Raw genomic sequence first — 24,367 nt, 5'->3', positions numbered from 1 at the left:
GGCATCATATACATTTCTTTCACAGTGGTCCTCTACTGTCTGTGTAAACTGGATACAATTAAATCCAATTCTCAGCTGAAAGTAGCACTAGATACAATCTGCTTCTCAATGTGTGTTCTCATTCATTGGGAAGGAATTAATAACTGAAGTATATGAGTAGTGCAGCGCCCCAGAGATCTGGTCGTTGCAGTAATGTCGCTCTGCCACTAAGGGTACCCTCTCACAGTGGCACTTTGGTCGCTACGACGGCACGATCCGTGACATTCCAGCGATATAGTTACGATCTCGCTGTGTCTGACACGCTACTGCGATCAAGGACCCCGCTGAGAATCGTACGTCGTAGCAGATCGTTTGAAACTTTATTTCGTCGCTGGATCACCCGCTCACATTGCTGCATCGGTGTGTGTGACGCCGATGCAGCGATGTCTTCACTGGTAACCAGGGTAAATATCGGGTTACTAAGCGCAGGGCCGCACTTAGTAACCCGATGTTTACCCTGGTTACCATTGTAAATGTAAAAAAAAAAAAACATTACATACTTACATTCCGGTGCCTGTCACGTCCCCGGGCGTCCGCTTCCCTGCACTCCTCCTGCATCCTGTGTCAGCGCCGGCCGGCTGTACATCAGAGCACAGCGGTGACGTCACTGCTTTGCTTTACGGCCGCGCTTACACAGGATGCAGGAGGAGTGCAGGGAAGCGGACGCCTGGGGATGTGACAGGCACCGGAATGTGAGTATGTGTTTTTTTTTTTACATTTACAATGGTAACCAGGGTAAACATCGGGTTACTAAGCGCGGCCCTGCGCTTAGTAACCCGATGTTTACCCTGGTTACCCGGGGACTTCGGCATCGTTGGTCGCTGGAGAGCCGTCTGTGTGACAGCTCTCCAGCGACCACACAAGGACTTTCCAACGATCACGGCCAGGTCGTATCGCTGGTCGTGATCGTTGGAAAGTTGCTGAGTGTGACGGTACCCTTAGGGGAGTGATATTACGTCTGATTGCATGGAAAGAGTTCACCTGACCAGGTATCACAGTCACACACTACATTTCACACTCCAGCCACCAGGGGGAGCAAAGGGTTCTATGTATTAGGCCACTCCTCACACTTGGGTAAAACTGGGGGTTGGGGAGGAAGTTAGTCAGAAGCTGACTGGGTTGGATCCAGGCAACACCTTGTGGCAGAGGGTGTTGCAGGGGAAGATTCAGGGGGGTCTCTGTCAGGGGTGGGATCCTGACAGTGACCTAGCGAACAGAACAGATTGTTACGGAGCCGCGCCTGCACCCGTTGCGGCGGCATCCTAAGAAAGGAAGAGAGGAGAAGTTTATTGTGGAGAAGTGAGAAACAAGATCACAGCAAAAAGGAGATAAAAGCCAGTAGGAGTCGTGCCGTAAGATCGAGGCAACATCCTACTGAGGCGCGTAGCCGGTGCCCGGAACGCCGAGGAAGTATTAGGCTCCAAGCATTACTTCAAACAGCGGCAGGACAGCTAATTTTAGGTTGGCTGTCTCACCTATATCACCTAAGAAGACATAGGGGGCAATTGTGGGAGAGGGGCGACGCTAGGGTCCCGGAAGTACTCCAGGCCTATCCGTCATACGGGTGCGTCCTATCCATATCATCAGGGGGACGGAGAAAGAACATCAGAACAGATACGAGTTGTGAGAAAGAACATCAGGAACAGACAAAACAGTTGTGAGGACTATCCCGTGGTGCTCAGCAGGGAGGTACTACAACACACACAGGCGCTAGAAGGTAGGCACTGATTTCTGTTATGATCCTAGTGGCTTAGGATCACAAATCTAACCAGCTAAGTAGAAAATAATAGGACGAGCTCTGGGGATGTGGTAACTGGACTAACTGCAAACCTGATCCTAACCGCACACACTATAGGCAGCCGTGGAATGTTTCCTGAAATCCTAGACGTCTCTTCACGGCCTGAGAAACTGACTACCCCTAAAGAGAAAGTAAAGACCTCACTTGCCTCAGAGAAATCCCCCAGAGATATAGATGCCCCCCACAAATAATAACGGTGAGTTAAGAGGAAAAGACAAACGCAGAGATGAAACAGGTTAAGCAAATGAGGCCCGCTAACGCTAGATAGCAGAAAATAGCAAGGGATCTGTGCGGTCAGTAAAAAACCCTATGCAAAAATATCCACGCAGAGAATGCGAGAACCCCCACACCAACTAACGATGTGGGGGGAGCAACTCAGCACCCCAGAGCACCAGCAAGCAGGGAAATCACATATTAGCAAGCTGGACAAAAACTCATCATATACTAGGAAACATCTTGAACACAGATGAGCAAAAAATAAGCAAACAGAACTTAGCTTCTCTTGGAGAGACTGATAACGGATGTAGACAGGAGCAATCAGAATAGCACTGAATACAACGGCAATAGTCAAGGAATGAAGGACCAGGTGGATTAAATAGGAAACCTAACTAGCAGATGACGAGACAGCTGATCCTGCCAGAAACCTGCAAAATAACAAAAAGAGCCACCAGGAGGAGCCCAAAGAGAGAACTCACACAGTACCACTCATGACCACAGGAGGGAGCCCGGAAACAGAGTTCACAACAGTACCCCCCCTTGAGGAGGGGTCACCGAACCCTCACCAGAACCCCCAGGGCGATCAGGGTGAGCCACATGGAAGGCACGAACCAAATCGGCCGCATGAACATCAGAGGCGACAACCCAGGAATTATCCTCCTGACCATAGCCCTTCCACTTAACCAAATACTGAAGCCTCCGTCTTGAAATACGAGAATCCAAGATCTTCTCCACCACGTATTCCAATTCTCCCTCAACCAGCACCGGAGCAGGAGGCTCAACAGAAGGAACCACAGACACCACATACCTCCGCAACAAAGACCTATGGAACACATTATGGATGGTAAACGATGCCGGGAGGTCCAAGCGAAATTACACAGGGTTGAGGATTTCCAAAATTTTATAAGGACCGATAAAACGAGGTTTAAACTTAGGAGAAGAAACCTTCATAGGAACATAACGAGAAGACAACCACACCAAATCCCCCACACGAAGTCGGGGACCCACACAGCGACGACGGTTAGCAAAGCGCTGAGCCTTCTCTTGTGACAACATCAAATTGTCCACCACATGGTTCCAAATCTGCTGCAACCTATCCACCACAGAATCCACCCCAGGACAGTCAGAAGACTCAACCTGACCCGAGGAAAAATGAGGATGAAAACCAGAATTACAAAAAAAAGGCGAAACCAAAGTAGCCGAACTAGCCCGATTATTAAGGGCAAACTCGGCCAATGGCAAAAAAACCACCCAATCATCCTGGTCAGCAGAAACAAAACATCTCAAATAAGTTTCCAAGGTCTGGTTAGTTCGCTCGGTTTGGCCATTCGTCTGAGGATGGAAGGCCGACGAAAAAGACAAATCAATGCCCATCTTAGCACAAAAGGACCGCCAAAATCTGGACACAAACTGGGATCCTCTGTCAGACACAATGTTTTCAGGGATGCCGTGCAGACGAACCACATTCTGAAAAAATAACGGAACCAAATCGGAGGAAGAAGGCAACTTAGGCAAGGGCACCAAATGGACCATTTTAGAAAAACGATCACAAACCACCCAGATGACAGACATTCTCTGAGAGACCGGAAGATCCGAAATAAAATCCATGGAAATATGCGTCCAAGGCCTTTTAAGAACCGGCAAAGGCAAAAGCAAACCACTGGCACGAGAACAGCAAGGCTTAGCCCGAGCACAAATCCCACAGGACTGCACAAAGGAACGCACATCCTGCGACAAGGAAGGCCACCAGAAGGATCTAGCCACCAAATCTCTGGTACCAAAAATCCCAGGATGACCCGGCAACACTGAAGAATGGACCTCGGAAATAACTCTGCTGGTCGATCTATCTGGGACAAACAGTCTCTCTGATGGACAACGGTCAGGTCTATCCGCCTGAAATTCCTGTAACACCCGTCGCAAATCTGGGGAAATGGCAGACAATCTTTGAGGATACCAACCGGCTCAGAAACTCCAGGGGAGTCAGGCACAAAACTCCTAGAAGGAGCATCAGCCTTCACGTTCTTCGAACCAGGAAGGTACGAGACCACGAAATCGAAACGTGAGAAAAACAATGACCAACGAGCCTGTCTAGGATTTAACAGCTTGGCCGACTCAAGATAAATCAAATTTTTATGATCAGTCAAGACCACCACACGATGCTTAGCTCCCTCTAGCCAGTGTCGCCACTCCTCAAATGCCCACTTCATTGCCAACAACTCCCGATTACCAACATCATAATTTCGTTCAGCCGGCGAAAAGTTTCTTGAAAAGAAGGCACATGGCTTCATCACAGAGCAATCAGAGCTTCTCTGTGACAAAACAGCCCCTGCTCCAATTTCAGAAGCATCAACCTCGACCTGGAAGGGAAGAGAGACATCTGGCTGACATAAAACTGGAGCCGAAGAAAACCGGCGCTTCAGCTCCTGAAAGGCCTCAACGGCCGCAGGAGACCAGTTAGTCACATCAGAACCCTTCTTGGTCAAATCCGTCAAAGGTTTAACCACACCAGAAAAATTAGCAATGAAGCGACGGTAAAAATTAGCAAAACCCAAGAACTTCTGAAGACTCTTAACCGATGTAGGTTGAGTCCAATCATGAATAGCCTGGACCTTGACTGGGTCCATCTCAATAGAAGAAGGAGAAAAAATAAAGCCCAAAAAGGAAACTTTCTGGACTCCGAAGAGACATTTGGAACCCTTCACAAACAAGGCATTGGCACGCAGGACCTGAAATACCATCCTGACCTGCTTCACATGGGATTCCCAATCATCTGAAAAGACCAAAATATCATCCAGATACACAATCATAAATTTATCCAGATATTCTCGGAAGATATCGTGCAAGAAGGACTGAAACACAGAAGGGGCATTAGAAAGTCCAAAAGGCATCACCAAGTACTCAAAATGGCCTTCGGGCGTATTAAATGCTGTCTTCCATTCATCGCCCTGTTTTATACGCACAAGATTATACGCACCGCGAAGATCTATCTTGGTGAACCAACTAGACCCCCTAATCCGAGCAAACAGATCAGACAACAATGGCAAGGGATACTGGAATTTGACCGTGATTTTATTTAAAAGGCAATAATCTATACAGGGTCTCAACGAACCATCCTTCTTGGCCACAAAAAAGAATCCCGCACCAAGAGGGGACGAGGAGGGGCGAATATGTCCCTTCTCCAAAGACTCCTTTACATAGCTCCGCATAGCGACATGCTCTGGTACAGACAAATTAAACAGTCGTCCCTTAGGGAACTTACTACCAGGAATCAAATTTATAGCACAATCACAATCCCTATGAGGAGGTAGGGCACTGGATTTAGGCTCATCAAATACATCCTGGTAGTCCGACAAAAACTCAGGGACTTCAGAAGGAGTAGAGGAAGCAATTGATAGCAAGGGAGCATCGCCATGAATTCCCTGGCAACCCCAACTCAACACAGACATAGCTTTCCAATCCAGGACTGGATTATGAGCCTGCAACCATGGCAGACCCAACACGACAACGTCATGCAAATTATATAACACAAGAAAGCGAATCACCTCCTGATGTGCAGGAGTCATACACATGGTCACTTGAGTCCAGTATTGAGGTTTATTCTTGGCCAATGGTGTAGCATCAATTCCCTTCAATGGAATAGGGAACTGTATTGGCTCAAGGATAAAACCACAGCGCTTGGCAAATGACAAATCCATCAGATTCAGGGCGGCACCTGAATCTACAAAAGCCATAACTGAGTAGGATGACAGAGAGCAAATCAAAGTAACTGACAAAATGAATTTAGGCTGTACAGTACCAATGGTGACAGATCTAGCAAAGTTTTTTGTGCGCTTAGAGCATGCTGAGATAACATGAGCTGAATCACCACAGTAAAAGCACAACCCATTCTGACGTCTATGATTTTGCCGTTCAATTCTGGTCAGAATCCTATCACATTGCATAGACTCAGGTTTCTGTTCAGAAAACACCGCCAGATGGAACGCAGGTTTGCGCTCCCGCAAACGCCGATCAATCTGAATGGCCAAAGCCATTGACTCATTCAGACTCGCAGGCATGGGGAACCCCACCATAACATTCTTAATGGCTTCAGAAAGACCTTCTCTGAAATTTGCAGCCAGGGCACACTCATTCCATTGAGTAAGCACCGACCATTTCCGAAATTTTTGACAATACACTTCAGCTTCATCCTGACCCTGAGAGAGAGCCAGCAAGGCCTTTTCTGCCTGGTTCTCCAGATTAGGTTCCTCATAAAGCAATCCAAGCGCCAGAAAAAACGCATCCACATTCAGCAATGCAGGATCTCCTGGCGCCAGGGAGAAGGCCCAATCTTGAGGGTCGCCGCGTAACAGAGAGATAACAATTCTAACTTGCTGAGCGGAATCACCAGAGGAACGAGGTCTCAAAGAAAGAAATCATTTACAATTATTCTTAAAATTCAGAAACCTAGATCTATCTCCAGAAAAAAACTCAGGAATAGGTACTTTTGGCTCAGACATAGGACTGTGAACAACAAAATCCTGAATGCTTTGCACCCTTGCAGCAAGATGATCCACACTAGAAGTCAGACTCTGAATATCCATGTCTGCAGCAGAACTCAAAGCCACCCAGAGATTAAGGGGAGGAGAGAAGCAGGACAGACTGCAGAGCAGAAAAAAAAAATTGAACTCAGGATTTCTCTTATCCCACTTTTGCGATGCATTTAACACTTTTGGCCTGTTGCACTGTTATGATCCTAGTGGCTTAGGATCACAAATCTAACCAGCTAAGTAGAAAATAATAGGACGAGCTCTGGGGATGTGGTAACTGGACTAACCGCAAACCTGATCCTAACCGCACACACTATAGGCAGCCGTGGAACGTTTCCTGAAATCCTAGACGTCTCTTCACGGCCTGAGAAACTGACTACCCCTAAAGAGAAAGTAAAGACCTCACTTGCTTCAGAGAAATCCCCCAGAGATATAGATGCCCCCCACAAATAATAACGGTGAGTTAAGAGGAAAAGACAAACGCAGAGATGAAACAGGTTAAGCAAATGAGGCCCGCTAACGCTAGATAGCAGAAAATAGCAAGGGATCTGTGCGGTCAGTAAAAAACCCTATGCAAAAATATCCACGCAGAGAATGCGAGAACCCCCACACCAACTAACGATGTGGGGGGAGCAACTCAGCACCCCAGAGCACCAGCAAGCAGGGAAATCACATATTAGCAAGCTGGACAAAAACTCATCATATACTAGGAAACATCTTGAACACAGATGAGCAAAAAATAAGCAAACAGAACTTAGCTTCTCTTGGAGAGACTGATAAGGGATGTAGACAGGAGCAATCAGAATAGCACTGAATACAACGGCAACAGGCAAGGAATGAAGGACCAGGTGGATTAAATAGGAAACCTAACTAGCAGATGACGAGACAGCTGGTCCTGCCAGAAACCTGCAAAATAACAAAAAGAGCCACCAGGAGGAGCCCAAAGAGAGAACTCACACAGTACCACTCATGACCACAGGAGGGAGCCCGGAAACAGAGTTCACAACAGATTTCCACCTGCAAAGGGAACTCTGGATGTGCCTTCGGACCGGCCGGTCTCAGCCAGCCCTGTTAGCAGTACTCTGGATTGAGGATCCTGAAACCTTCAGTAAAGAGGTAAAGAGACTGCAACCCTGTGTCCTCGTTATTCATCGCACCTTGCACCACGCACCACCATCACACCTTTCATTGGACGCCCCTTAGCAGGGTCACGGACCGGGTCTAGCCACCATGACAACCCCAGGACCGAGACAGAGAGGCCCGGTACCAAGCACCCCGCGGCCCTGCGTCTGGGGGCGCTCCAGTAACATAGTTACATACTTAGCAAGGCCGAAAAAAGACATTTGTCCATCCAGTTCAGCCTCTATTCCATCAGAATAAATCCCCAGATCTACGTCCTTCTAAAGAACCTAATAACTATAAGATACAATATTGTTACACTCCAGGTAGACATCTAGGCCTCTCTTGAACTCCTCGACTGAGTTCGCCATCTGACTAAGTTGCATTAGTGTTTCGTTTATTCAGAATTTAGGCATTGCAGAATTAAAAAAAGGTATTCTCTGAGATTCAAAAAGTATTGGTTAATGGGACACAAATGCAAACTAGACACAACCCATGGACCGTTCAATGTAAAATAAAAATAAAAATCCCATTTCACGGCACACCTTTAATTATCATCTCGAGGTAACGATGCTTGAAAGTGATGCTTGAATAATTATTGGAGTATATTACTTAAATCCAAAGTATCTGTAGCAAGTGCACAATATCGAGCTGTAGGCGTCGTCTACACAACCTAAAATCTAAAGTACTGTGCAGTCTCTAAGTGACTGACTAAGCGCTGCTAAATTATCTTAAGTGTGCCCTAATTGCTAACTTCGCTACCATTCAAGTCTGTTAATTTTTACTAAACTGTTGAGAAAATATCAAGGTTCATCATATCCCAAAGCTGCAAAATGTTCACTAGATTTTTTATTTTATTCTGTTATTTATCTTTGTGCAAGTGTTTAATGTGATTGATAAAGAGAACGTTAATGTGCTCCTTCATGTAATTTCTTATACATGGTACAAAAAGTGATCCAAGAGGAGGGGAATGGAAAAAAGGCAATATCCAGAATGTTTGTATCAATGTCTATCTATCTATCTATCTATCTATCTATCTATCTATCTATTTATCATCTGAACACCCCGCCTTCGTATCTCCATCACTGCCATTAGTGACATAATTAACATTTATATTGGAAACATAAACCTAATATAACGTGACATAATGAAGCATGGCATCACTAAAATACATATAGCTAAATTGCTAAAAATGGTCTTTGCTTTAGCAAGTGAAATCACATCAGCAAATTATTTCAGATGAGGTGAAACACTTGTCAGATAAATTAATGAGTTTTGGATTGATCTGTGTCTTGAATAAGTCTGCGAGCACTTGTGACACATATGATTTATGTGTCATTCTTTAAGTCTCTCCATAAGAGGAAGTGTTTACGTTGGTTGATAGAAGCGTCTTGAAGCATTCCCAGCGGAGGGGGCAGGTGGTTAGAATAAGGATAAGATGAGAATCTTTGAGAACGTTCCTTAGCGTCTCCTCTGTGTTTTTCAGAAATCTGTAATAGGAAATCCTTGGCATCTCATAAGGGCAAGGATTCTCAGCTTTGACCTTTGAGGTTTGGATTCTGTCTTGGGCGATAATTAGAAGAACTTTTGAAGTTAGAAAGAAACCAGAACTTCTTAGATTCCAGTTTAATGCATTTTGATCAATGGTTTAAGACAGATCACAGAGATGTTTGCTCAGGCTTCAGGCAATAATTTTTTTTTTATAAAATAGAATAATGTAAAATTGAATTTATTAATTTTCAGATGAGTTATGATTAGTGATGAGCGAGCACTAAAATGCTTGGGCGCTCGTTGTTCGGGTCGAGCAGATTGGAATACTCGGGTACTCGGCCAGAACAACGAACCCAATGTAAGTCTATGGGAGACCGGAGTATTTTTACCCTGATCCCCCAGGGGTCCTTTTAAGGTCTAAAATCATCTCAAAATGATGGAAACACTGCTCAAATGACACAGGAACATTATGGGGATTGCCCCTGGAAGTATTCCTGACTCCTAGTTCACAGTTTTAAACAATTTTTTCTGAGATTCATGCTATTTTTCCCGGTGCCACCGAAAGCACACTAAAACGAAACCAAAATGAATTTTGCTGGGAAATATGGTAAGGTACATCCTTTGCAGGTTAATGACTTGCCTGTAAGGCCAAATTATTAACCCCATAACGAAAATGTCCTCCCCCACTTAGGCTTAGTCCCGAGGCAGCGTTTTTGAACCGTTTTTCAACTTTAACATTGCTTTCAACCACTACAAATGCGTTCACTGGGAAATGTCAGTGTAACATTTAAAAACCCTAGCTGGCCATGTGGTGTGTGCCCAATTCCCAATTCATGCCCAATTCCCCAATGTGGGTACCTTTTTTTACAAAATAAGAGTGCCATCACAGCCCCCTTGCCCAAAATGCACTGCACAGAGCACGTTCACCCTGGTGATCTAGAGGCAGTTAAAGGACACATTGCAGGATATAGAATGAAGAAGTAGGCCCAATGTAATGTCATGCCCAATTCCCCAATGTGGGGTCCTTTTTTTTTACAAATTAAAATAGTGCCATCACAGCCCCCTTGCCCAAAATGCACCGTACAGAGCACGTTCACCCTGGTGATCTAGTGGCAGTTAAAGGATACATTGCAGGAGAGAAAATGAAGAAATAGGCACAATGTAATGTCATGCCGAATTCAACAATGTGGGGTCCTTTTTTTTACAAAATAAGAGTGCCATCACAGCCTCCTTGCCCAAAATGCACCGGCCTATAACAGTACAGAGCACGTTCACCCTGGTCATCTAGTGGTTCTGGATGATGAGGATGAGGATAAGGAGGAGGATAACAGCAAACAGACCAAATCTGGTCCCATGTGGTCCCACCTGCAGTAACCACCGATTGACCAAACCACTGCACGACCAGCTCTATCTTCACCTACTGTATCCTCACCCATCCCTTGTAGATTGTGACCCCTCGCGGGCAGGGTCCTCTCTCCTCCTGTACCAGCTGTGACTTGTATTGTTCAAGATTATTGTACTTGTTTTTATTATGTATACCCCTCCTCACATGTAAAGCGCCATGGAATAAATGGCGCTATAATAATAAATAATAATAATAATAATAATAATGTGTGGTTGTGAAGAGGTGCATGAGAATATACCTCCCCAAAAGAGAGAATGTATTTGAGGTTATGCTTCGCTGTTTTCACTTAGTGGTGTACAGAAGTCTTTCCCAATTCAGCCCTTGTTCATTTTTATAAGAGTCAGCCTGTCAGCTTTTTCAGTTGACAGGCGGATGCACTTATCTGTTATAATTCTACCAGCGGCACAAAAAACCTGCTCTGAAAGAACGCTAGCAGCAGGGCAGGCCAGGAACTCCAAGGCGTAGAGAGCCAGTTCATGCCACGTGTCCAGCTTGGATACTCAATAATTAAAAGGCACAGAGGAATAACGGAGGAGGATTGCACGATCTGCAAGGTACTCCTTCACCATCTTCACAAACATTGCACTTCTTGTGACAGCACCCCTTGCCTCTGTGCCATCACGATGGGAGGGTCTGAGAAAACTGTCCCAGAACTTTGCCATTGTTCCCTTGCCTGAGCTGGATTGTACTTCTGTCTCTCTCGCTTGGACTCCTTGGTTGTACAACAAACTCTGATGTCTGCTGCCAGCGTTCTCACATGGGGATTTTCTATGTAATTCCGCTACAAGGGCCCTCTGGTACTGCAACATTTTAGTACACCTCTCTGCCTCTGGTATAATAGATTGAAAGTTCTCCTTGTAGCATGGGTCTAGAAGTGTCACCAACCAGTAACGAGCATCACCCAAAATTTTTATAATGCGAGGGTCATGTGAAACACAGCGCAGCATAAAGTCAGCCATGTGTGCCAGACTTCTAACAGGAAAGACTTCCGTGTCCTCACCAACAGGACAAAGGAACATGCTGTCCTCCTCCACCTCCTCCCTGTCCTCAGGCCAACCCCACTGAACAGACGGTATGACAGCTGTGTTTGTAGTACCGTCTATAGCGCATGAAATTAGCTCCTGTTCCTCCTCCTCATTGCCTACCAATCCACGTTGAGAAGACATGAGGCTGGGCTGAGTGTAATCCCCCTGTATGGTTCCTTGCTCCATGTCCTCATGCTCTGCCTGCAATGCATCCTCTTTAATTGTGAGCAGAGAGGTTTTCAGAATGCTGAGAAGAGGGATGGTGGTGCTAATTATGGTGTCATCGCCGCTCACCATCTTGGTGCAGTCTTCAAAGTTTTGGAGGACGGTACATATGTCGCACATCCATGTCCACTCCTGAGGTCTTATGTGTGGCATCTGAACTGAATATCAATGGCCTTGTTGATATTGGTAGTCAACAACGCCCTCTTCTGCTGACAAATCCTTTCCAACATATGCAACATAGAGTTCCAGCACGTAGGGACATCACACACCAGCCAGTGAGCTGGAAGCTGCAAACACTGCTGAAGCAAGGCAAGGGCGGCTGAAGCTGTAGCTGAATTTCTAAAATGGGCAGACAGATGGCGTACTTTCACTAGCAGATCCGGCAGCTCCGGGTAGCTTTTCAGAAAACGTTGAATCACGAGGTTAAGCACATGGGCGAAGCAAGGTACATGCATGAGCTCACCTTGCCTCAGAGCCGCCACCAGGTTACGGCCATTGTCACACATGACCGTGCCTGGCTGTAGGATCAACGGTGTCACCCAAACATCTGACTGCTCTTTCAGCGCTGTCCACAACTCTTCTCCATTGTGTGGTTTGTCACCTATGCAGAGTAGCTTCAGCACAGCCTGTTGCCACTTGGCTGAGGCAGTGCTGCAGTGCTTCCAGTTTCTGACTGATGTGTTGAATTCAGAGATGGAGGATGAAGAGGAAGAGGAGAGGAGGAGATGCAGGAGCTGTAGACTGTGGGGGCAACCCTGATTGAGGTAGGGCCCGCAATCCTTGGCGTGGGGAGGAAGTGTTCCATCCCAAGATCCGACTGAGTCCCGGCTTCCACTATGTTAACCCAGTGTGCCGTCAGTGAGATGTACTGTCCCTACCCACAAGCACTTGTCCATGTGTCCGTGGTTAGGTGGACTTTCCCTGTAACAGCATTGTTGAGGGCATGGGTAATGTTGTGGGACACATGCTGGTGTAATGCAGGTACGGCACACCAGGAGAAATAGTGGCGACTGAGGACCAAGTACCTTGGGACAGCCACCACCATCAGGTTGTGGAAAGCTTCCGTCTCAACGAGCCTAAAAGGCAGCATTTTTAGCGCAAGCAGAAGAGAAATATTAGAATTTAGGACTGTGGCCTGTAGGGCGTTGGCTGGGTATTTCAGCTTGCGTTCCAAAGACTGGGTTATAGACAACTGAAGGCTGTGCTAGGACTAGGACGTGGACAGATTTGATGATGGTGCTGCTTGACTGTGGGCCACAACAGGTGCAGGGCTAGAGGCATCTTCACATGCATGGTGTACTGGGGATTGGCTTCTACACAAAACAATGGAAGAAGCAGTGGTGTGACCTGCAGGCAGTGGTCCTGAAGCCTGGGGTTCAGCCCACAAAGTCAGGTGCTTTGCTGCCATGTGCCTGATCATGCTGGTGGTGGTCAGGATGGTTGTTTTGCTACCCCTGCGGATTCGGGCTTGGCAGGTGCTGAAAATGGCCTGTTTGGGGTTATCGGCAGAGTCTTTAAAAAATAACCAGAATTGGTAAGATCTAACAGTTGGAATGGCAACTTCCCTCATGTTTGTGTTATGGGGAATGGATGCACGCCTTCTGTCTGTGGCCATCACACTGCTTCTACCTGCTTGTTGGGGTGATATGCCTTCTTCCCCATGTGTGCTGCTGCCCTCTCTCTGCATGTCCTCCTGCCAGGTTGGGTCAGTCACATAGTCATCCACCACCTCGTCTTCCACATCCGCACCCTGCTCCTCCTCCTGACTTTCTAGCAATTGTGTCTCATCATCGTCCACCTCTTCTGACACTTTCCCACCATCGCTTTCGCGTGACTGGTGCTGGTCAAAGCTTTGTGCATCTCTATATGCAATCTCATCTGTCCCCACTTCAAGTTGACCGGCAGAGATTTCTGAATCTTGAAACAGAAAACTGAACAGCTCTTCAGAGTGTCCAAGTATGGGATCAGTTGTCACAGGGCACTCGGCATGGTGGGAGGAAGGAGGATCAGGGTGAGGAATATCTGGGCCACACTCACGGCTACTCAGACTTGACCGTGTGGAAAACATGGTGGTGGTGGTGGCTAAGTGACTGGAAGCATTAGCCTCTATCCAACCATCAACCGTTTCACACTGCTCTGGCTTCAATAGTGTTGTGCAGCGGTCCCCTAGAAACTGGTACAGGAAGGTCGAGTGAGAAGATGTGGGTCTTTGTTGTTGCCCACTTTCATCTTGGCCACGGCCTCGTCCTCTGCATGCACCATCATCATCACGTCCACTTCCCCATCCCTTGCCCCTTGCCTTGCCCATTTTAAATGGACTACTGCACTATTTCAAATGCTCAATACAAATATATTTATTAGTAGCGAAATAATATGTGATCAGTATGCCTGAAAATCTATGATTTTTCAAACCCAAACACCAGGCAGGCCTCAGTCTGACATAACAAACTGTATTGAATTTTTGGGGGCTTTTTCTGTGAAGTTAATTTATGCAAAATAGTGCAGTATATAATTTGAGTAACAGACAGCAAAAAAAGTGGTCCTCCGGCCTACAATGACCAAACCTGGAGCCTGCAGATATATGAGGGCTGTCACAGAAATACCACACTGGCAAATATGTGGCCTGTTTTTTTTAGAAATGCCAAATAGTGCTGTATATAATTAGAGTAACAGACAGCAAAAACAGTGGCAAAATGGTCTAAAATGCAAAAGCTTGGAGCATGCAGATATATTTGGTGAATTTAAAACACACACAAAAAAAAAACAGTGGCACAAGGCTAGCACACACAACTATGCTACTTATGCCTGACAAACTATGATTTTTAAACAGGCCTCAGTCTGACAGAACAGACTGTGTGTGTATATATATATATATATATATATATATATATATATATATATATATATATACATATATACACTCACTGGCCACTTTATTAGGTACACCTGTCCAACTTCTTGTTAACACTTAATTTCTAATCAGCCAATCACATGGCGGCAACTCAGTGCATTTAGGCATGTAGACATGGTCAAGACAATCTCCTGCAGTTCAAACCGAGCATCAGTATGGGGAAGAAAGGTGATTTGAGTGCCTTTGAACGTGGCATGGTTGTTGGTGCCAGAAGGGCTGGTCTGAGTATTTCAGAAACTGCTGATCTACTGGGATTTTCACGCACAACCATCTCTAGGGTTTACAGAGAATGGTCCGAAAAAGAAAAAAAATCCAGTGAGCGGCAGTTCTGTGGGCGGAAATGCCTTGTTGATGCCAGAGGTCAGAGGAGAATGGGCAGACTGGTTCGAGCTGATAGAAAGGCAACAGTGACTCAAATCGCCACCCGTTACAACCAAGGTAGGCCTAAGAGCATCTCTGAACGCACAGTGCGTCGAACTTTGAGGCAGATGGGCTACAGCAGCAGAAGACCACACCGGGTACCACTCCTTTCAGCTAAGAACAGGAAACTGAGGCTACAATTTGTACAAGCTCATCGAAATTGGACAGTAGAAGATTGGAAAAACGTTGCTTGGTCTGATGAGTCTCGATTTCTGCTGCGACATTCGGATGGTAGGGTCAGAATTTGGCGTAAACAACATGAAAGCATGGATCCATCCTGCCTTGTATGGAGCATCTTTGGGATGTGCAGCCGACAAATCTGCGGCAACTGTGTGATGCCATCATGTCAATATGGACCAAAATCTCTGAGGAATGCTTCCAGCACCTTGTTGAATCTATGCCACGAAGAACTGAGGCAGTTCTGAAGGCAAAAGGGGGTCCAACCCGTTACTAGCATGGTGTACCTAATAAAGTGGCCGGTGAGTGTGTATATATATATATATTTGGGGAAAAAATGCAGCTAGGTATATAGTAAAGAAGCTGCAGCAGCAGCAGACAGTTATGGAGCTTTGGGAAGGATGAGGTGGGAACAATGGACACACGTACAGTGCCTGCAGCCCTTGCACTGATGTGGATATGCTGTGCCCTGCCTGCCTAGCGCTGCAATATCGGGACCCACGAATTAGCCCTAAAAGGACTGTTGGTTTCTGAGGAGTTGTGGATTTAAGAGTTGCAGACCTACACTAACTATAAAAACCACGATTCTGACCCTATCTTGGCACCAGCTCTCCCTACTCTCGCTGAATCCGGAGATGAATGCGGCGAGCAGGGCGGCGCCAGGTCTCTTATACTTGGGATGATGCTGTGCGGCCAAGCCAATCACTGCACAACAACAACATAGATGGCTGCGGCGTTTCATGGCCTGGCAGACAATCCCTGCATCCCAAAAATGCTGGGTGGAGACACCAGTTACTGCTGAATAATCCCGGAAATGCTCGATGCTCGCCGAGTACACCGAGCATAGTGATACTCGGGCGAGTAACGAGTAGTGGCGAGCACGTTCGCTTATCACTAGTTATGATTAAAATAGAATTCAGGTCTAAGTAATCGCATATAGACTATTCCTTTTTAACCCAAAATATAGTATCTGAGGTTAAAGATCAGTGGGTTCCAACTCCTGCAACCCCCATCAATCAGCTGATTATATGGGTGCCATGTACTGTAGCTCTGTACTGTGAATAGTGTACATGAATGGTACTACAAGCTCCCTTTTATACAGTGGGTACTGAAAGTATTCAGACCCCTTTACATTTTTCACTCTTTGTTTTACTGCAGCCATTTGTTCATTTTTTCTCATTAATGTACACTCTGCACCCCATCTTGATTGAAAAAAAGAGAAATGTAGAAATGTTTGCAAATTTGTTATAAAAGAAAAACGGAAATATCACATGATCATAAGCATTCAGACCTTTTGCTCAGACACTCATATTTAAGTCACATGCTGTCCATTTCCTTGTGATCCTCCTTGAGATGATTCTACTCCTTCATTGGAGTCCAGCTATGTTTAATTAAACTGATAGGACTTGATTTGGAAAGGCACACACCTGTCTATATAAGACCTCACAGCTCACAGTGCATGTCAGACCAAATGAGAATCATGAGGTGAAAGGAACTGGCCAAGGAGCCCAGAGACACAGAGTTGTGGCAAGGCACAGACCTGGCCAAGGTTACAAAAGAATTTCTGCAGTACTCAAGGTTCCTAAGAGCTGGCCATACAGCCTATCTTAGTAATCATGGGAAAAAGAAGGTAAAGAAGAACCCCAAGATCACTGTGGCTGAGCTCCAGAGATGCAGTAGGGAGATGGGAGAAAATTCCACAAAGTCAACTATCACTGCAGCCCTCCACCAGTTGAGCCTTTATGGCAAAATGGCCTGACAGAAGCCTCTCCCCAGTCAAAGACATATGAAAGCCTGGACTCCTAAACTGTAAGAAATAAGATTGTCTGGTCTGATGAGACAAAGATAGACCTTTTTAGTGATAATTCTAAATGGTATATGTGGAGAAATCCAGGCACTGCTCATCACCTGCCCAGTACAATTCCAACAGTGAAACATTGTGGTAGAAGCATCATGCTATGGGGGTGTTTTTCAGATGCAGGGACAGGACGACTGGTTACCATTGAAGGAAACATGAATGCGGCCAAGTACAGAGATATCCTGGATGAAAACCTCTTTCAGGCCATGTGCACACTTTGCGGCGTGCTCTGCGGGTTCTCCTGCAGCGGAATTGATAAATCTGCAGGGCAAAACCGCTGCGGTTATCCCTGCAGATTTATCGCGGTTTGTTTTGCAATTTCCGCTGCAGGTTTACTCCTATAGTATTGATGCTGCATATGCAGCAATATGCAGCATCAATAGTAATGTTAAAAATAATAAAAATGGTTTATACTCACCCTCTGATGTCCGGATCTCCTCGGCGCTGCACGCGCCGGTCCGGTTCCAAAGATGCTGTGCCGAGAAGGACCTTCGTGACGTCACGGTCATGTGACCGCGACGTCACGGTCATGTGACCACGACGTCATCTCAGGCCCTGCTCGCACAGAAACTGAGACCGGATGGCTGCGTGCAGCGCTGAGAGGTGAGTATAGCATAATTTTTTATTTTAATTCTTTTTTTTTACACTATTTATGGTTCCCAGGGCCTGGAGGAGAGTCTCCTCTCCTCCACCCCGGGTAGCAACCGCACATTATCCGCTTACTTCCCGCATCGTGGGCATAGCCTCATGCGGGAAGTAAGCGGATCAATGCATTTCTATGGGTGCAGAATCGCTGCGATTCTGCACAAAGAGGTGACATGCTGCGGGTTGTAAACCGCTACGTTTCTGCGCGGTTTTTCCCGCAGCATGTGCACAGCGGTTTGCGGTTTCCATAGGGTTTACATGTAAATGTAAACGCTATGGAAACTGCTGCGGACACGCAGCATCAAAATCGCCGCGGATCCGCGGTAAAACCCGCAAATGTGAACATGGCCTTAGAGTGCTCTGGACCTCAGAGTTGGCCAAAGGTTAACCTTCCAACAAGACAATGACCCTAGGCTCACAGCTAAAATAACAAAGGAGTGGCTTCAGAACAACTCTGTGACCATTCTTGACCGGCCCAGCCAGAGCCCTGACTTAAACCCAATTGAGCATCTCTGGAGAGACCTGAAAATGGCTGTCCACCAACGTTCACCATCCAACCTGACGGAACTGGAGCGGATCTGCAAGGAAGAATGGCAGAGGATCCACAAATCCAGGTGTGAAAAACTTGTTGCATCATTCCCAAGAAGACTCATGGCTGTACTATCTCAAAAGGGTGCTTCAACTCAATAATGAGCAAAGAAACCTGAAATATCATATAGTCGTATGTATTCACGTACGACCATATGATATTTCAGTTTTTCTTTTTTTAATAAATTTGCAAAACTTTCTGCATTTCTGTTTTTTTAGTCAAGATGGGGTGCAGAGTGTACATTAATGAGGAAAAAATAACTTTTTTTAATTTACCAAATGGCTGCAATGAAGCAAAGAGTGAAACATGTAAAGGGGTCTGAATACTTTCCGTACCCGCTGTACAAACAAAAGTGATATAACATGCAGTACCATTCATGTCCAGTATTAAAAAATGTATGACGCTGTGGCATTTCCCAGTCTCCACAGCATCTATAATCAGCTGATCGTCAAGCCTATCAGGAGTTGAATCCTCAGAGACCTAAAAATTATGACTCATTAGATGAGCTAATCAATTTTTAAGAAACCCAATTTTTGGTAATTCGAATCGAGTGAGGAGGGTGAGAAGAGGTTAAAGAAATATATTTATATTGTCATATCCTAGGTCTTCTGCATATCCATCCTTGTTATTGACAAATGAGAAAAAAAAAGGTCCAGTATGATGTCTGTGAGCGCCAAAAGCATGTGAATCTTTAGGATTAGCAGATATTTTGAAGGTGAAATTAAAATGCATAAAGCATGAACATAATGACTAGTAACCTGTGATTAAAGACGGGACTCAAATGAACCAGTAGGTAACTGCATAGACAAAGTAAGGGCCAGGAAAAGGAAAATATTTTTTCTAATTCTTTTACTCAAAAGTTTATTAAGTTTTGGAGTCTGGCTATAGCCAGGTGTAAAATAATACACATTTGATTTGCTTGAATAAAGTTGATGTAAATGTAATTTTTTCTTTAAATTTGCTCATCACTAGTCCCTATTTTTAACTAATCTGAAATTTAGTTAACCCCTTTACCCCAGAGGGTGGTTTGCACGTTAATGACTGGGACAGTTTTTACAATTCTGACAACTATCCTTTATGAGGTAATAACTCTGGAATGCTTCAAAGCATCTTGGCGATTCTGAGAATTTTTTTTTTGGACACATTGTACTTCACGTTAGTGGTACAATTTCTTCAACATAACTTGCATTTATTTGTGTTAAAAACAGAAATTTGGCAAAAATTTGGAATATTTTGCAATTTTCAAACTTTGAATGTTTATGCCCTTAAAACAGAGAAATGTGTCACACAAAATAGTTATTAAATAACATTTCCCACATGTCTGCTTTACATCAGCACAATTTTGGAAACAAAAAATTGTTTTGCTAGGAAGTTAAGGGTTAAAAGTTGACCAGTGATTTCTCATTTTTACAACAGCATTTACAAAATCATTTTTTTTAGGGACCATCTCACATTAGAAGCCACTTTGAGGGGTCTATATGGCATAAAATACCCGAATGTGACACCATTCTAAAAACTGCACCCCTCAAGCTGATCAAAACCAAATTCAAGAAGTTTATTAACCCTTCAGGTGTTTCACAGGAGCAGAAGCAACGTGGAAGGAAAAAATGAAAATTTAACTTTTTAGTCACAAAATTATTTTTTAGCAACATTTTGTTTTATTTTCCCAAGGGTCAAAAGAGAAAATGAACAGACAAAGTTGTGCAGTATCTGCTGAGAATGCCTATACCCCATAATGGGGGAAAACTACTGTTTGGGCGCACGGCAGGGCTCGGAAGAGAAGGAGCACCATTTGACTTTTTCACACCAAAATTGGCTGCAATTGAGATCGGATGCCATGTTAGATTTGGAGAGACCCTGATTTGCCTAAACAGTGGAAACCCCCACAAGTGACACCATTTTGGAAACTAGATCCCCTAAGGAACTTATCTACATGTGTGGTGAGCACTTTGAACACTCAAGTGCTTCACTAAAGTTTATAAAGCCCGGACATGAAAATAAAAAAATCATATTTTTTCCACAAACATGACTGTTTAGTCCCCAATTTTTTATTTTCCCAAGGGTAACAGGAGAAATTGGACCCCAAAAGTTGTTGTCCAATTTGTCCTGAGTATGCTGATACCCCATATGTGGAGGGGAACCACTGTTTGGGCACATGGCAGTGCCCGGAAGGGAAGGAGCGCCATTTGAATTTTTCAAACCAAAATTGGCTGGAATTAAGATGGGACGCCATGTCACGTTTGGAGAGCCCCTGATGTGCCTGAAGAGTGGAAACCCCCACAACTGACCCAATTTTTGAAACTAGACCCCCTAAGGAACTTATCTAGATGTGTGGTGAGCACTTTGAACCCCCAAGTGTTTCACTAAAGTTTATAATGCCCGGGCATAAAAAAAAAAATTTCCACAAAAACTATTTTTTTAGTCCCCAATTTTTTATTTTCCCAAGACCATTTGTTCTGTGCATGCTGGTACCCCATATGTGGGAGAAAACTACTTTTCGGGCACACGTCGGGGCTTGGAAGGGAAGTAGTGATGTTTTGGTATGCAGACTTTGATAGAATGCTCTGCGGGCATCATGTTCCATTTGCAGAGCCCTTGATGTGCCTAAACAGTAGAAACCCCCCAAATGTGACACCATTTTAGAAACTGGACCCCCTAAGGAACTTATCTAGATGTGTCATGAGAACTTTGAACCCCCAAGTATTTCACTAAAGTTTATAATGCCCGGGCGTGAAAATAAAAATCCTTTTTTTTTTTCCACAAAATAATCTTTTAGTCTCCAATTTTTAATTTTCCCAAGGGTAATAGGAGAATTTGGACCCAAAAGTTGTTGTCCAATTTGTCCTGGGTATGCTGGTACCCCATATGTGGGAAAAAATACTGTTTGGGCACACATTGGGGCTCGGAAGGGAAGTAGTGATGTTTTGAATGCAGATTTTGACGGAATGGTCAGCGGGCGTCATGTTCCTTTTGCAGAGCCGCTGATGTGCCTAAACAGTAAAAAAAACACAAGTGACATCATTTTGGAAAGTAGACACCAAAGGAACTTATGTAGATATACCCCCTTTTTGGAACTAATCTACTGTTTCCTGAAAATCTAAGTAAAATAGTAGTGCATGGAGGTGTGGTACAATTTGAAGCAATTTTTCATACACATGTCAGTTTTTTCGGGGTAGGTGTCGCATTGATAAAAGGTGTCTCGAGATGATGGCTAACACTTTCTGTTTGTCCATTAGAGTGTAGATGAAAGGCTAAGGAAAATGATAAATGGATACCCAAATGAGCACAGAACACTTTCCAAAATTTGGAAATAAATTGCACCCCAGGTCAGGAACAATATATTTGTGAGCGGTGATGTTTGCCTTGCATGCGCCGCCCACGAGGTTGGGTTAGGCATATACCTCCCTCTTTTTCATTGGTTGAATCGGCAGGTCATGCCGTCTTGATATTCACTCGTCCTTTACAGTGTTTACATGCGCATGCGCCACCCACATGGTTAGGTTTGACACACACCTCCTGCTTCCTCATTGACATCCTGATATCAGCTTGAAATGTACTTTATTGCTCTTTCTTCTTTTCTATTGGAGACATTTGTTATTTTTGCTCTATTCTTGGGAATTTGTCTTTCCCATTTGTGTGGTCAGGTACATAAAAACACATGGATATCATTGGTCCCTGGTTGTCTTGGCATCAGCATCCTATATTTCTTAGATCTAAACTTCATTTTTTAATATATTTAAATAAAATGTTATATTCTATTTATATATTATTTTTTGCACTCCTTTTTGTTATATGTTGGTCTGTAGATGTGTTCCGGAGTGTGTCTCCTAAATGTTTTTCCTTTGTTGCTTTGTTGCTCAATTTTTGTTGGTATTCAGAAACAATATCTGTAGGAATTCCATGTAATTTTACAATTTCTTAGATTAATATTTGCACGAAGTTCTTGGCAACTGGTAAAGCGGATAGCGCAATGAAGTTAGACATCTTGCTTAACCTGTCCACTTCCATGTAACTGTATTACATGCAGTTACGGGTAGATGGGTGATGAAATCCACCGGTAAATGAGTCCATGGTCTACTGGGAACTGCCAATGGCTGGAGACACCCAGATGGACGAGCACAAGGAATCTTAGAACGCATGCACACACTATAGGCAGCTACATCCTGATACAGCCCAGTCCACCAAAACACAAAGTGAGGTTCACTTATAACTTTGGATTTCTACCAAGTCACGGCGTCAGCCATCCCTTGGTACTTGTTCCCCAGTGTTGTGTCCCCACCTAGCACCAGCACATGTCCAGGAACATCACTCATTCTCTTAACAAAACACCAAAAAAAAGAGTGTGAACCACACCTTCAAAAATTCATATGTTGATCTACTGCTGCCAGGCAAAATATATATTACTGAACATGAGGTTCTAAGTTTAACATTCTGATCCGACTGTATGAAGCCTACTGCCACGTCACAGCAAATCTCTCAGTGGGTCCCTATCGCCTTATCAGAGGGGAGTCGTGGCCTGAACGCTGTCGCAGCGACAAGGCACCAGAAGGACAGCTGACCTGGTGCCTCACAGCACTCATACTGTAAGACTGAGTCTCCATGACTCCAGACCGCACCTCCCCACCAGCACAAAACCACAGCAGCAATGGCCGCCACACAGCACCAACACCAAATGAAAGGAGCATTGAAACTCATCTTCTTCACGCTCTCAAGTGAGAGCAAAAATAGTCTGGACCTCTTTCTTTACAGTCTCCTGCTAATTTAAAATCAATTGTGCCAAATGGGAGGAGTGCTGGTCCAAGAAAGGGGAAAGAACATGTTATACACCAGAAAAAAAGAGCATGGACCGCACCTCCAAAAATTCATACATAAGATCTAACGCAGCTAGGCAAAATATATAATACTTAACATTCTTTTCAGACTGTATGAAGCCCACTGCCACATCATGGTGAACCTCTCAGTGGGTCCCTATCACCTTAACGGAGCGGAGTCATGCGCTGACCATCATTAAAACTTTTCCCTCCTTGTCAAAAATACCCGGTCATCAGGGCCTGGATGCTGGGAGGGTGTTATGAAATTGGTCCAGGCCTTTGACAGTGTACTTCTGCCTCTGCTATACCCTGGTGTGTGTCTCCTTCACTTCTCCTTCTTGGTTGAGCAATAAACCTTGCTCCCTGCCGCTAGCATTGTCTGATGGGAATTTTTTCAACATATTTTCCACAATGGCCTTATGATAAAGCACCATTTTATTAAACATCTCCACCTCAGGAAGGAGAGATGCAAGGTTCTCCTTGTAGCTTGTGTCTATCAGGGTGAGGAACCAGTACTCTCTTTTGACCAAGATGAATATATTGCGAGGGTCATGGGAAAGGCAGCGGTACATAAAGTCGGAAATATGTACCAAGGCTCCTACAGCCGACACTTTCCTGTCTTCACCATAGTGAAGACTCGCCATCTCCTCCTCCTCCCTCTCTTCCTCCCCATTCCATTCCTCAGCCCATCCAAGTCGAAGAGATGGGACAAAACTTCTGTGGTACTAGCCTCTGTTGTACTAGAAACCAGCTTCTGTTCCTCCTCATTCTCAGCCTCCAACTCCTCATGCTTCCCATTCTGCACTGAGCAGATGAGATGAGGTTGGGCTGGGTTGTATCTCCCAGTATCATGTTTTTTTCCATTTCCACCTGGCCCAAATGCAAAGCTTCATGTTAAATTGTCAGCAGCGACTGTTTAAGTGGGCACAGAAGTGGGATCATTGCTCTGATTATGGAGTCATCACCGCTCGCCATCTTTGTGGCGTCCTCAAAGTCTTAAAGAACCGCACAAATGTCAGACATGCATGCCTACTCCGCATTTATTATGTACGGAGGCTGACCAGAATACCAATGGGAGTATTGGAGCTGGTATAACACAGCTGGCCTCTGCT

The sequence above is a fragment of the Ranitomeya variabilis genome, chromosome 1 (assembly GCF_051348905.1).
Source record: "Ranitomeya variabilis isolate aRanVar5 chromosome 1, aRanVar5.hap1, whole genome shotgun sequence".
In the NCBI taxonomy this organism is placed as follows: Eukaryota; Metazoa; Chordata; class Amphibia; order Anura; family Dendrobatidae; genus Ranitomeya; species Ranitomeya variabilis.
Note: the sequence above shows the minus strand (reverse complement) of the source record.